General features: G+C 38.6%; 1 protein-coding gene and 1 long non-coding RNA gene across 2 annotated transcripts in view; one reads left to right on the top strand and one right to left on the bottom strand.

Moving 5' to 3' along the window:
- Nucleotides 1-15,995, top strand: part of Fim (plastin-2 fimbrin) — a 49,588-nt gene that overhangs the window by 1,218 nt on the left and 32,375 nt on the right. The window lies entirely within an intron of this gene.
- Nucleotides 1-15,995, bottom strand: part of LOC143174620 (uncharacterized) — a 34,122-nt gene that overhangs the window by 2,053 nt on the left and 16,074 nt on the right. The gene's annotated exons all lie outside the window — the stretch shown is intronic.

Here is a 15,995-nt window from a genome sequence, read left to right as displayed (position 1 = left end):
TGGATAGATACAGTGGATGTTCGTGTGCGGGAGCAATTTCCTGTGGGCTGTTAGTTTAATGCGGTAGTCAAAAGATGGACTAAATTGAGGTTGTTGTTAGCTTGATTATTTTAATATAAATTCTTAGATTAGTTAAGAAAGTCTATTTATTTATGTTGATCAGTTTTCAGTCAGCATAAAATGTATTTTCCAAATTATATTGAATATCAGTTTATTTGACGCCAATTTTAAATAGATCCGTTGATTCTTCCGATATAGTCTACTTTTCGAAAGAAAGTAATTGTCCCTCATCATCATTCAACGGAACTATCCAATTCGTTCCGATTACTCAAACGTTACTCATTGTCAGACATACGAAAAATAAATCATTTATATGTTGTTGTCGATTGAACGTGAAGGAATAATGAATGAATAAATAATTTTTTCTTTGAATGTGTGCTCGTCATTCTAGCACAAATGAATCAGTAGGTGTAGGAATGAATCAAAGGCCCCTACGATCGCATGACTGCACGATACGTGAATCATACTAGGTAATACGTTTTAGAAAGAGAAAAAAAACAGAAGAAGAAAATAAATTGCTACATAGGCATTCTGGTTGCGAACGCATTACCGCGATCAGCGACGCTAAACGTAAACATCTCGAATCGATCGAGCACGTAATTACTCTTGATATCGAATGTCGTGACCCGGTCGCTTTTCACTTCTACCGTCCACACACGTTTACGCACGTGTAGCCGCACTCTGTTCGTACGTAATAATCGACGCACCGCGGTCTTCCGGGCGCGCTTGTTAAACTGTTCGAGCAAAAGCGTCCATTAAACTCGTAGAATGTTGGCGTTTTTTGACGAATAAACTATTAGCTGTGTCTGGGTCTTACCAGACCCTGTTTCATTCATTCTTCTAGATGGTTTCTGCAATGAATACATTCTATGCTTGTCAATTTTATTATTGGATTTGACCTTTTCAAGGATACTGGAACAAATATGAATATGTAATTCTGTTTTGATATTAAATTCTAATTTTCAGTATTAAAGATTACTTACGTTAGACTATATAAAGTATAATTAATAAGAGATTGGAATTGTCTACACCAGAAGTGATTGAATAACTGTTAATTTAATAAGTTCATAGTTCTATCTATCTGTTTGACTTACGTTTGAACGTGTTAAATTAGCTAAGTTAGTAACTGTGCAGGCAGAGGAAGTTTTTAAATGTTGCTAAAGTTACATTTTGTCTCGAATTTTAATGGTATTTTTTCGACACTATTACTCCAGTTGCTAAAATGGAGTTTAGTCGCGTTATTATGAACCTGCAGGATTAATTATACAGACCTAACATCTGGTTCTAAGTGACTTAACCGGTCCTTGAATGTCCCGACCAGATCTAACTTAGATACAACAGGACCCCATAATTTTGTCAGAGTACAGCCATTATTTCATTGTCCAAATTATCCACTGACATTTAATGTACCCCATTACTTGAATTATTAAAATGGCGTTTACTTATAGCGTCACGAACCTGTGAAATGAATTAAGTAAACCTAGCACCTGTTCTAAACAGACTTAACCGGTCCTACAGACCGGCATTTCCCAAACTGTGACTTAATACTGGTCCCGATGAAAAAAAATACTGGTCCCAAGAAAAAATTAGGGTTGTAATACAAGACTGTCGTACTTTTCTTCGATTTAATACTTGTCTGCGATGCCATTAGCTTTAAACAAAATGTTAAACCTGTATTTTATCCGATAGCTCACCTAAATAAAATTATGTTATCAGATCTTTAATTTTAAGCAAATTAAATTGATTATAGGTATGTACCAATATTTAAGAAATTCTTAAATTTAGATGAGTTACGTTTCTTTTAGGTCCACAATGTGAAATGTTTGAGAAACGCCGCGATATACCATGGCAACCAGGCCTAATTTAGTCAGATATATTACTGTTTCAAGTTGAGATTTAACCAAACATGACGGGTATTACATGTTGTCATGTACCTGTATGTATGCAATACCGAAACTAATTGTATATACAGTCATTCAGAAGGGGGGCAAACATTACTTTGTCGTCCAAGATATCCACTATCTTTTATCAGGGAATTGCTGTACCGTTCTCTGGGATTTGCTTTCCTAACGGAACCGAAATTTCGGGCTTTAATTTGTACTGATAAATGTCTCTAAAATACCGAGGATACCGTTACGCCTATATAGACTCCGAGTGATCGTATTGCTCTGTGCACGCGCTGCGCCGATGATTCGTACCGGTCGGTCCATTAGTTGAACAGTTACGAGGACTATGAAGTATTTGGAACGGTTCCTACAGTGGAGTATAAATTATTAAAAAGCCATTAAAGATATCTCACTAAGAAGAGAAAACTATAAAATTTTTTTATAGTTTGATGTACTACTTCTAATATTCGGACATTGATTTAATAATTAATTTTTTCAGTTTCCATTCAAGAAGTAATGTAATTTAATACTACAATTCTATGGAAAGTTCTTGTTTGTCGGAACAACAAGAACACACTATATTCATAGAATAGTGTGACCATGACGTTACGAATATGTAAAAGTGTACTTGATGGTTATTCATGAGAAAAACAGCTGTTCCTCTTTTATGATAAAAATATGTTTATTCATGGGACAACTGTTCCTTGAAAAAAAATGGTTCCTTCTTTTTGTTAGTTATCACTTCTAATCTGTAATCCAAAGAAGTTTACTTAAGAATTATTATATACGGCAATGAGTAAGTAAGATCGTTGACTTTCATTTTACCAATAATTGTCTGTTTTCATTTTTTATGTTTCCTTGGGCGATAAAAAGACTTTAAAATATCTGACAATTAGCATATCTCGGTATATTGAGAGACACGTCACTGCTATGAGTATCCCGTGCTCATTCCTCGAATAGCTATGCTCGTTCCAATTACTTTTCACCGTAATCAAACGATTTCTATACGACGAGATGTCTCGTCAGGTACTTGGTTATTGGTTTTCTCTTCGGTTATTGATAAAAGTGTTATTAATGTTCGTGTTCGTTATGCGTTATTTGTTTGATTTCAATAATATAACTTCAAACTTCGATTTGATTTTCCCACGTTTGCACGAATATTTTCTGTTTTTATACGGCAGAGATTGAAATAATAATTGTGAAAACGATCGAAACAGAAATATTCATTTAACGAACGGAACGTATTGCGAATAATGTCGGTTGGTTTGAAATGTATTGGAATTCACAGTCAAAAAGTTTTATCTCGACTAGAATGCCGAAACACTTGAGATTTAAGAACTGTCGGCGAGTCGCCAGAGCAGCTGGAACTTCTAAATCGATCTTATCTTGGCCTCACTGCTTAGATTTGGCTGTTGCTTGTTCTCAAAAGTCTTCATAAAAACCAATGGCACTCGAAAGATTAGAACGCGTTGCCAGTCGTTTAAACGGTATTCAAATTTGATCAAACAATAAAAACTGAAAAGCTGTTTTTCTGAGTCCATTGTTATATATTAGAAGATGTTACGAACACGTAAAACTTCTGCTAACAACTTCGATGGAGTTAGAGATAAAGGTGGAATCGGTTTCGACATCACTCGCCGCAAATCCCGTCGATTAGAATTCACGGTTGCAACAACGAGAAGCGGCCATGTTTTTTAAAGAAAAGATTGCAGTCTCTTGTTCTGCAAGGCGAGATTTATAATTCCCGAGTCGTACGTTTTCTCCTCGATTTATTTAGTTTCTGTCGTGGTCGAGGACTAAACGCGTTTAAACGAGGACAGGAACAAGCAACGATGCGACGACGGTGCTTAGGAGTGAGATGAGAATCCCCTCGAAAACAATGACCTTGCTCAAGTACAAGGGAGATGGCGAAATTGCTCCCTTCCGCCGGCATTGTCGAGAAAGTCTTCAATTATCTTATTGATCGCGTTACCGGTGCGAACGCAACCCCTTCCGGCGTATCCTGCTGTACCGCTGCGAAATTGCACTCGCAAAAGGGGACCACCCTTGAGGGAACCACCCGTGTCGGCGTGGCACACAGCCAGATTTTAGTCTAATTGTCTGTTCGCGATGATGAACGGAATCTTGTTCTATGTCAACGGACATAGTAAAGTGACAACTTTACCTCAGATGCTGACGTGATTTTTCATATTTAACTTTATTGTTCTCTAGTATTATCACTTTTCCACTGTCGACTTTACATTTTACAATTTTTCGTTTATTTGAAGTTAACTCGTCTAAAGTTAACATAGGGAAACCGGAATTTTGTTTTGTTTCATGACTCTTAAACTTGATTGCAGAAATTTTGATTTACGTGAAATTTCCAGGTACAGTATTAACATCGATTGTTTAGGGTAGCACCACTATTTGGATATGTATTGTACGGTGAAATTATGCGAGTCAAGCTTGGTTGAGTTTATTTTTCGCAACTAGTAGTCAGGGGGCAGTACGTATCTTGATATCCTGTTCTGGCTTTTCCCCTCGTGTTATGGGATTTGCTTTTCGGTAGTGAAAGTCGTTAGTGGAAGTAATCGAGGTGTATTTCGTATTTGCACACAGCGAAGGGTGCTCGAAAGGGAGCGGTTCTAGTCCTCGTGTGTTTAAAGAGAGGTCTAAAGCGATTACAAGTACACTGAACCCTTTTTTCCCTCGTGTTCGTACTTCAAGTTAGCGTTTTTGAACAAGATTAAACCGTCCGTACTTAAATGTCGTGTTTTATATAAATATTTCACATTATTTACACGTTTAATTTTCCAAGTAAGGCTTGATAGTTACTTCGAAATTCTAAAAGCTTTATTTACTGATCGATGAAAATAGGTGATTGCAATTTTAAAAATGGAAACGGAATGGTACGAGTTTACAAATCTATTGTATACAGCGAATAAAAATTCGAAGTGTTCAAAAGTACTTTAAAAGTTACTTTTAAAAAGATATCGACCGTTCATTTTGAAATCAAACTTTCAAATACATATCCCATATTAAACAGAAATTTTTCTACACCGTACCAAACCATTTCTTGGGAGCTTAATGCTACCCGTCTTTGTGGGAGTAACTCTGGAGGGTAGCTTTCACATTTCCGTCGACACGAAGGGTAAACTCTTGCGTCTAAAGAATTCTACTCTTGAGAGTAAAACTCGAGTCAACAGTGTAGCGCGGAACATTCTCCACCCTCACAATTCACTGAAAATTGGAATACAAACTTTTTTAAAACATTTTTAAACGCTCTACTTCCCGAAAGTACTTTAAAGTACCATTTTCCAAGCGGCGTTTCATTAAAGTACTGCTATGAAACAAACACACACAAATCTCTTGCAAGCATTCATTGAATTTAGTTCAACAAACACACGTACGGTCTAATAAATATAAATTTCTTATTATCCGAATAATATTCCCCGAAACCTCGTGAGGCATTTCCATTTACCTTGACCGAAATAATCATAAAAAGAACAAAATTAATATTCGGTTTTCATGTTTAATCGATGCTTGCCTCACCTGTCGCTCTTGCTTTGCGATATTGAACAGCGAGTGTCACGACACGGAGAAAAGAAACGTGTAACGAATGGAATTTGCACCGGTAGGCACGTAATAGGCGGAATTCCAGACAGAGATCAGATAACTACATCCGGAGCGACGATTTCGGATTCTCGAAAAGCGTCGGCTTCTCCTACGCAACACGGTGCAACGCTCACGGGAAACGGCGCGCGACGTGTCGTATCGGCTTTAAACGAGCGACCGGCTCTCTTTTTGCCGCATTTGAATCACCCCCTCGTGTATGTAAATATGGATTTCACGACGGTGGCCGCGTCGGTGTGGATTACGGCCGCTCGGATGCACAAGGGGTTGAGAGTCACCCCGTCAGAAACAATGCTGGGAAGAGCGTTTCTTCCACAGGGATTGCTGGCGCATCACAAGACAACTTTTTTTTTATTATTATTTTTCTTCTTTTTCCATTTCATCGTTGAGAAAGCCGGCTTTCCCAATTAAAAGTGTCGAAACAACTCGCTAAATATCGCGTTCGGACTCCGGAGATTTTCGTTAATTGGATACGAAACTAAGTAGGATAGCCTGGACGGATGATTAACGAAGATTTTAATTAATCGCGTCTTTTCAACGGATCTGCGCGAAATTCATTTATCATTTGACAATTTATTGTTCTACGGGTATTGTCGGCGGGTTTTATGAATTTATAGCATTCGTGAGAATTCAGGATATAACGAAGTTAATGCTTCAATACGATTCAATTAAACTTTCGTTTTGTACTTAATCGAACGAATCCGTGGAGCTGTGGGAATAATTGTATTTCTTTCTGCGATTAATTGAAATAATGTATGTTAGTAAAACATAATTATTCTTGATATTACGGTCACGTAACAATTTGTCTACTTAAAATCGCAGAAACACAGTGAACAATATCCTTTTATATAGAAGCCATTAAAAACAAAATCCTGGCGCTAAAGCAAGTACTTAGATCTATATTTTTAGCGGCCATTGTAATCGGATTTCGAGCCATCCGTTCTTCGCATTCCCCCTGTACCTTTTTTATCTTTTAGTATTAGAAATTAGAACTCGTTGAAGTTGGAGCTCGGTCCTCGATAAAAGTAGGCTACTTCTAAAGGGGCAACCCTTTGGCTGTCGTCCGCCGGTAGGGTTCACTGCGTCGCGAAACTACTCTCCCTCTCTCTTTCGAACTAGTTGTTCCAGTTGCGTTGGTAAAATGCCCCGGTGTAAATAAAAGAGGAGCACGTGCTCCGTTCGCTCGCTTGCGCTATGCCCCACCCCCCGAAGCGTTTCTCGCGCGTCGCTGTGCCGTGCCACGTGCCGCGTACCGCGTGTTCCTTTCTCGCGGCGATGATCGTTGCTGTTGGTCCTTTAGCCGGGAGCAAAAATAGACCAACCACGCTGCCTGGGTACCCAGAGAATTAAATGGTTCGCGTTTAGGTGGGTCCCGGTTACGATCGTGCACTCGAGGGGGTAGGGAAACAGAGGAGCCAGGACAATCGCGAGAATCACGTTTCTAGGCAGATCAGTGAACACTTCTAAAGGACCTTGCACGCGTTCACACACGTGGCGATGCATTATTGCTGCAAACACCGAGTATGAGCATTCTTAGGTGTCACGATAGATGTTTCTTTTTATTGTATATTTTACGTTGCATCAACTCCATTGGGTCATTGGCGACTACTTTAAATTGTGCAGAGGATTTTCTGTGTATATGATTGTATTGTGTATTCCTTAGTTGTGGATAACTGATTAAATTGAGTGTAGTATTTTGATTTTTTTCAGAAATTTCAAAATATTAGAGCATGAGTGAACTGTTCAGGTTAATTGATTGCACTGTAGCAAAAAACGAGAAAGACTCAGACCTATCGCTTGCAGCAATGCATGCGTCGCACATGTCTCAGCTTGTGGAGGGGTCTTAAGAGAATCATGAGGGTTTGTTGGGTTGATCCTTTGCAGTCTGAAGAGTTTGACTGAACTTGCGTCAACGTTCTTTGATTCGAGTGGAGTTTAATAATTTTTTTGGAGATATTTGAGAAGTATTGAAATTGTACTTGTACATAATGTAATTATGATATTATGAATGATTGTAGAAAGCATTGAGTAGTTAGAGGATTAACCCTTAACGGACCGGAAGTATTTCAAGTTTACTTACCGTCAAAAGATACCGTAACATAGACAACAAGCGAAAACAAATTTACAGAAGTGACCTAGCACAATACTTAACGTGTTAGTTGTAAATATTATAACAATAAACGTGATAAAAATAATAAAATGATTTTTGCCGCCATATACGCGGCGTTGGACCCAAAAAGTAAAAGTGCCATGGCGGCATTGGTTCGTTAAGGGTTAAAGGATTAGAAGAATACTATGTATTCAAAAGTATATACTCCGTCTATACAATTCTTTGAAGAAGAAGGAAGTTTTAGCTCTGTAGAAGGAAATTGGAATGAGAATGTGGAAAGATTGTGGTGTGACATATTCTGTATACAACTATTCAATCTTTAGGTATAGAAAACGTCAAAGAAGAAATTTTCAGCATTTGTAAAAGGTAATTGGAATCAGGAGTTGGGAAATTGCGAGGTGGAAACGATACTGGCGTGTCTGGTCTGTGTTACCTGTACAGAGTGATAAATTAAAAAGAAAAAGTGTAAGAATAGCGCGGTAATATTTGACTTTTTGACTCTTTGAAAGGAAATGGAAATGGAAAAAATGTAATGCTTGTAGGAAGTGTTTCACAAGACGGGATTGGAAGATTAAAAGGTAGAAGAATGTAGTGTAACGCAGTACTATTATTGAAACAAGCACAGGATTCAAAAAAGGAGCACGCAAATTTTTTAAAGGTCTTTCTTGTCATTGATATTGGAAAATTACTGTTCGAATATAATTTTGTGACACTGGATAATCACAAGTAGCGAATAAAAGTATCCTTAGAATGTAATAAATGCAGTTACCTACCTATATACATAGTTATGTTATCTTCGAACACATAATTTTCCGATTACTTCGAGCGGGATAATGATATACCGGGGCTGGCCTTCAGCGTTTACTCGCATTTTAATGGACAGCTTAATAGAAAAGAAAACAAGTGATTAGAGTTTCTCGCGAGCTTCACCAAATTCGTTATTTATATTTCACGCATCGGATGTTTCTCAGGTACCGTGAGATTGTTACTTCGGACCAAAACTCTTTCACAGCTGCGCGAGCATGAAATTAATGCAGAAATGTGGTGCAATGCTCGCGTAGGAAGCATTTTATATTCCGTGGATCGATAAAAATGACTGACGGTTTAAATAATCTGAATACGCTATCTAAGGCTGCAACGTTTAAACATTCCTTGAACCACAGGTCACTTTGAACTAGAAACAAGTGTATAATTAATTATGGAATTCTATTAATTGAATCAATGTCGCAATCAGGCGTGTACAAGAAAAAGCTTTATAAAGAATTCGACAGGATTGCTGATTACATCTACACTCGTAAACATGTTTAACATTATCAATTAACAAATAAGAGTCTAGTCTAGAAAATCAAAGATAATACAACACACTTATAAAAATAAACGAATTATACAATACACTCACAAAAATAAACGAAACGTACAATACACTCACAAAAATAAACGAAACGTACAATACACTTACAAAAGTAAACGAAACATGCAATACACTTGAAAAATTAAAATAAAAAATTGTATGTACATGTAAATGCACGTCTAACGAAGAAAAATATTGCGAAAAGTTCCTTAATCTTCGCAAATGGTTTGCGTACTATAAACGCATCAGACTAACAAGTCGTTTATTACTTAATCCAGCGGCGATAAGAGAAAGGATGAAGTTGCATCGCTTTGCATCACACAAACACACACACACACCTTGTTTTCCCTCGAAGTGTCGCCGCCAGCAGCTTCCCGTTTCCTCGATTTGCTCAAGGACATCTCCATCCGCCTCTCTAAAGTCGCGTTCCGTTCCTGTTCCGCGACCGTTGCCCAAGAGAAGCGTATCCGTCGGGCGTCCACGGTCGTTTCGCAATTCCCGTCGTAAACATCGTCGACAATTAATCGTTCCTATTGCGGCTCGGTTTTTCTCCAAACGGCCGGGACCATGTAGGGCACGCGGTACCGTAGTAAAAGCTTGTTCGCGGCTAACAATGCTGCCCTGTTCATATTGTTGCTCAACCTCGCGTTGTTATAATGGCGCGCCACGCGATTATTATGCAATCCAGCGTCGCTGGAATAGTAAACGGACCGCGATCGGTCGTTTAAAAAAATGGGATCGTTACGAAACCGGCTGCTCTCTCGATTCCAGCCGTTTTGTTCTGTTGTTCTCCGACCATTGCTCTTGGCTCCCGATTTTTCTTACCATTCATCGGCTTGTTTCTTCTGAAAATGCTGAAGTTTTTTCCGCAATTTTCATTCTTCATTCATTCCAGATTAAAGTTTTTTAAATCGAACCTGGGGCAGCTTGAGTTTAGACTTGAAATGGTTTTAAATCGGTCGGTACGGTTCTAAGGTAATTCTATTTAAATCTATTTAAATGTGAAACCAGAGAATTTGTAATTAAACCCGTAGTTAGCATTTTAAGTTGAATCCAAAGTTCAGATTCGAATCTTTCATTTAGAATCAAAAATCCCGTTTGAAATTCATGATTCGTTGAGTGAATTTAGATACCATCTGGAGATTGGAGCTCCAAAGGATATGATAAGAACTGATAAACACGATTCGATTACTTATCCGTCATTCCCTTAAATGTAAAACTTTGATTCATAAAATCGGACCAGTACCAATATATTTGGTCGTTTATTTAGTGGGCTGTACAGTATGAATCATTGTTCAGTGTTTCTTCGAAATTTAGCGACCGATATGTACACATCCTGTGCGATATATTATCAAAAGAACGATACATGTTACTTAAAGGGTTCTGAGAAGATTGTGTATCAAATTGCCTGATACGACTTTCTGGTGTATGTCAAACTCGAAATATAAGATTCATTATAACATACTTTTCGGTGATATACTCTAACTTGATTACGAATCTGCTATCATAAAGTGCTCAACGTGTAACATTTGTACATGCATTATCTTAATAACATTTTAAAATCAAATGACATGGGAACGAACTTTAAAGGAAATATTACTCGTGCAACCACTTAAAAATATTCTATATTTCAAGAATGTTTACTTGCCCAAAAATTACCCGAAAAGGTTAATGAAAATGGCAGTATTTCCAACATTAATTTAAAAAATGAAACACAAATGTCTAGAATGTACCTAGGTTAATAACTGCTACCTTAAGTAAAGATTAAGTTGCACCGCGCACCAATGAGACGCACCAAAGACATACAAATTTGTTGAACAGGGAATCAACATGACGTTCGTGGTTCCGCAGGATGCAGTCGTTCGTAAAATTTCCCGCTACGCGTAAGCTTGGGACAGTCTTAATGGTCCCGTGCATATCGAAGGAAGCGAAAGACCGTGAAAAGAGCGTCGGCCACGCATAATCGTCGTCGTAATCGCGAACATTTAAATCGAATGTCCTTACATTCCCCAGTCACTTCGGTTGACGCCTCGGGAACCGAAAGCATTTGGTTGATCGATTGTTGCGCAGCGTAATTTTTGAAATTTTGTAATTTCATTTGTACATACCTGAACAAGTTAAAGTAGTTTAAGATCTTGATTCACTAATAATAAATAGAATTATTTTGCTATAAATATTATGGCTACTTTATTATACCGTATTACATTATTAACTATCATCATTAATACCAGTTAACAACAGTTCACTATGTATTGTTTTAACGTAATAAAGAAAAAGTTAATTAGTCGTTTGAACTCGCGACACGCCGGCCAGTTTATATTCATCACACGTCAGAGATTTTTCGCATTTCGCATTCGCTCTTAATTTCAAACCGCACAATGTTCCGCCTGTTTCCGCGGGAAAAAAGCAGCTCGCGTTTCATCGCGAATTTCTCTCCTATGAATATAGCCTTTATGGAGAGAAAACTGTGCTCCGATGGTGGTCGGTTTTAACCATTTAAACTTTGCGGTGTGTTCAGAAAATTATGTTAATGTTGACTATTATTATGAAGGAGAAGTTTATTAAATATTATATATTAGAATTGTATTGTTTATAGCATTAAAGGGCAACATTTGTACCCAAACAAACTGTCGGAGATTGGTAGTTGCTTCACTGTTAGTCGAAGTGTTAGGAAAACGATTATCGTTTGTTTTAACAGGCACTCGTTTTTGCTTCCCGTTTTTTATTCGAATCACATAGTACCATCTGCCGCGATCGTTGCTAGGTGGTTTCATAGATAGTTTCATAGATAAGCAAAACTGACGTTAGTTTATACTGCATAGTCGTGAATATCAAGCGCTAACGGGTTCGAATGTTTTCTCAAAGACTTCAGTCCATGTTTAACGTCGCGAGTCGTCGAGCTATAACAATGAGGCGTCTATCACCGATGAGTTATCGCGAATAACTTTGGGCTGACGCATTGTTTCTCAAGTCGAAAATCGTAGGAAGGGAATCAATCGCCATGTATTCGTAACAACGCTAAAAGAAGTGTAACCGAAATTATAGAAAAACAATCACTGATTCATTTCAATTCATATATCCCTTTTTTGAGTTGTGTATTATGTTCTAATTAGTGGACCATAGATTTTTATGTAAAATCAAAACTTTTTAAAATAATTTTAAAAAATAGTTAAATAGAAATTAATTTTTTAGAGGTTTTACTTTTTAAGTTAAATTAAATCATGTTGCATTTCAAGTTCAAAGTAAAATGACAACGTCCTCGAACCCTCAAATTCTTCCGACGTTCTCTACAGTTTAGTAATTAGCTTCACACGTTCGCCCAGGCTTGAGGCGCGTAGAATCCCCAGTCAGCCAGTGTCAATGATAACGTTTCCAAGCTTACAGGATATAAAAGCGGTCGCGTGTTACTAACTCCACTCCCAGACGATCAGAATGGCCTGTACCCGGCTGGTTTTCTCACATAAATAGAGCCGGGTTGCACGCGTGTTTATAGTGGGTGGTTGGTGTGTAGCGCGCGTCCTTTGCCGGTTCGGTTCCCACGCTTAGCTCCTTATTACGCCTGTATTTATAATTAATCCTTCCGCGGCGGCAGCGTTCCAGACGTCCGAGCAAACCCCGTCCGCAGATAAGACGGCGACGAAACGAATTTCCTTCGCCGGAGACGATCAACCGTGATGATCGACGATGATCGTTCGCCGATTTCATTCATCCCGCGGGTTAATTAATGGCCGGGTATGGTGCAATTACAGATCAATCATGGGTACCATAATAGCTGAAAAATATTTATAACGAGCACTCGTTCAATCGGGACCGTGCACTAACTGCGTCCTCGGCGATTAGATACCTATTACTTTCGTATTCCATTGTTATCGTATCCGGTCAGCTTTATAAAATATGTATATCTCATTGCGTGGCGACGGAATTGTAAAAAATGCTCAGCATCGGGTTACATAGTTTTGAAAATATTTGATTTCAACGTGGGAATCGAAATGGTACGAGAAATTCCTTGTAAATGGCGGTTTAGTTGTAAAGTATAGTTAAAACGTAGTTTCGAATATCTGTTTGCGTTTTTATCCTTTCGTAAGGATTAGTTTGTTTTTTATTGAACAAGTCAAGAAATATTTTGGAAAGATTTTTTAAGGGTATCGTATTTGTGGCTTGCAAACTGAAGAATATATAACCATTTCCGATGCGTAGTCCTGTCTACGCCTGTTCCGCAGGACGAATACCGGGAATATGGGCTACCACACGGGAATACCAAATGCCGACGCCCACAGGAAGCAACATGATGTTACTTTATTGGCGGAAACGTCTTTCGGCGTAGATTCGACACTAGATAGAAGTGGAATATTCCAGGTTGTCCATTGTTGTCTTATTTTCAAATCACATAATTTCATCGATACAAGATTCTTTAAGATTAAAAAATTTGGTACATTTTGCTAAGAATGCTGACTATTTATTTTTAGTATAATTACTATGGAATATTTCTAGATTTGAGAATACTATTGATTTTCCATAGTCTTCTACATAAAGGCAACAGAAGTTCTAGTCAGTTCTCTGAAAAACTGAAGTGTCTCCAAAAACTTTTGAATAGTATCGTGATCGCCGCGATTCTCTCTACGAAAAAAACAATAAAAACTTCGATGAACCGCTTTCGAAATCAAACGTTCCTCTTCAGATTTTTATGTACAGTAGCTCTCCCACGATGCTCACGACCAGAACGAACGAGAAGTTCAATTCGCTTCCTCAATTACTGACGTCTGTTTCAACCCCTTGTATAGTGGAACAGATCTTTCAACGATATCTTTTCACTGAGGTCAATGAAAGTTCAAATTTACTTTTCGAAAGAAGCTGGAGGACTCTTCAGCGTTCCGAATAGCTGGCACTCGGACCACGGGCAATTGCAGCAGGAATCTCGAAAGCGCGCGCACGGCTCGCGGGAGTACCTATCTAAAGTGTGCTCACCTTTAACGGTCATTAAGGGAATCGGGTGACCGAGCCTCAGTTCGAAGTGGAATCGTTAACGCGGGCTTAATTGCAACAAGTCCAATTACCGATCGGTGAAACGTGGCTGGCTTAACGTTTCTATTCCGCGCAGCGACCTTCGGGCGTCGTGTTTCGATCGGCTGGCGAACCTGTCCACCTCGAGTGGCGAAACCCGAGATCAACCGATTGACGGATCAAGCCGGAACGTCACGCGACAAGGTACGCTCCCGCGAACGATCGGTAACACGACCAAAACTTATTAACGTCGGAGGGTTGTTCGAGACTTGGTAAGAAGATATATCCGCTGACTCACCGATTTCAGGTGCACCTTGATCGCCTTAATGCATGATCCCTTTGCATTTACAAGAAAAGGACCCTAATTGTCCAACTCCGATTTTGATAGTTTTTTTGTGAAATGATAGTGTAAACGATCCTAATGATATGTGTAAAATATTAAATGTAGTTTATCATGTACATATCATTAGGATTATGTATACTATTATCTCACAAAAGCTATCAAAATCGAAGTCGGATATTAGAGTCCCTCCCTTGTTAGAATTCTTTTACTTTTATTCGTTACAATAGTTAAAAGAGCAATGTTTTGAATGGTTCAATTGAAATGTACTTTAAAAGACAGTTGTTTGATAAAAAGTAATGCAGATGATTTTCTTGACCGATTACGTCGAAGATAGTAAGAATGTAATTTTACAATGTGTTATGTGAGTTAATGAAATTTAGGTCACATTTGACAATGATTTAATAACATAACGTCTGTAGACAGAATCTAATTTTTTGAAAAGAAAATTTCATTTCATTTGAACAGTACTTTCGAAAAATGAATGTAACAACCTAGATGTGTCCTACTGATCAGTTACGGTACAAAGGCGTACCAGGTTATTAAGGGTTGAGGGACAGTTACAGTTGCGTCCAGTCAGCCGGGCTTATCAAGCGGAACGAAATCCTCGCGGATGACTGAACTTAATAGTAGCCATTATCGTACCGAAACGCCGGGAGATTCGAAATGCCGCGGGATTGCTGTTTATCGATCTCACGTTCTTCACGCTGTTCGAGTACTTGACTATAGAAGCATTTCGCTTGAAATTCTTTCGAAACTTCCTCCGTTAGAACGCGATTTCTCCAACCAAGGGCCGCGACTTTTTAATAGATCGTAAAATTAATAAAGTTGGCCGTGTCGAACAGTACAAAAAATACATGAACGTGTTTGAGATTCGATGGAACGTATCTCGGAATCTACTGCGAGAAACGTTTCTTAAAAGATTGGTACCACCATCATTTTTCCTTATTTCAGTCAAATTTCAAATTAAAGGTAAATAGTCGTAACGAATTCAACATATCAAACAATCAAATTTTCAATCAAAACATTACAAAATTAAGAACCTCTGAAAGTAACGTTATGTTAGCCTATATCTTCAAACATTATTACATCATACGTACCAACTAACTAAAATTAAAGATTTTATTTTCTAATACAAAAGGAATCGAATTGATTGTTCATTTTAATTAGCATTCGAAAATTTGTATAATTTATTTAATCACTACCAGAGCATCTTCATCGTTCCGTAGATCTAGCGGGTCGTCGTTCTACCTGGAAACAAGAATATCTTCCAGCGAAAACACGCGTCCCCGGAATGTCCACGGGACCGTTAATCCTCCCAGCTCGCGTAAATACCGTTCCCGATGTAAATTCCTCGCCGACGGAGAAGTTCGGCTTTAATTAATACGAGAATCGGTGAACAATGGGGCAAAAAATGGCTGCCCGGATGCCGTCGGGTACGGGTTCTCGAAGAAGACGCGCGGGATCCTGCGTGTTATATCCTGGGAATTTCCTCGAGGTTACACTGGCGGCAGCGGTGTGCTCGTTATCCGGTGGTTTTACCATTTTCCGGTGATAATTGCCGAAGTGGTTGACGCAAGAAGAGTTCTGTTCCGCGGCGTACGATCCGCGATTCCTTCGACGGGCACGTCGGGT

Source organism: Nomia melanderi, chromosome 6 (assembly GCF_051020985.1).
Source record: "Nomia melanderi isolate GNS246 chromosome 6, iyNomMela1, whole genome shotgun sequence".
Classification (NCBI taxonomy): Eukaryota; Metazoa; Arthropoda; class Insecta; order Hymenoptera; family Halictidae; genus Nomia; species Nomia melanderi.
The sequence above is the reverse complement of the archived record's forward strand: the minus strand, read 5'-3'. Positions and strand labels throughout refer to the sequence as shown.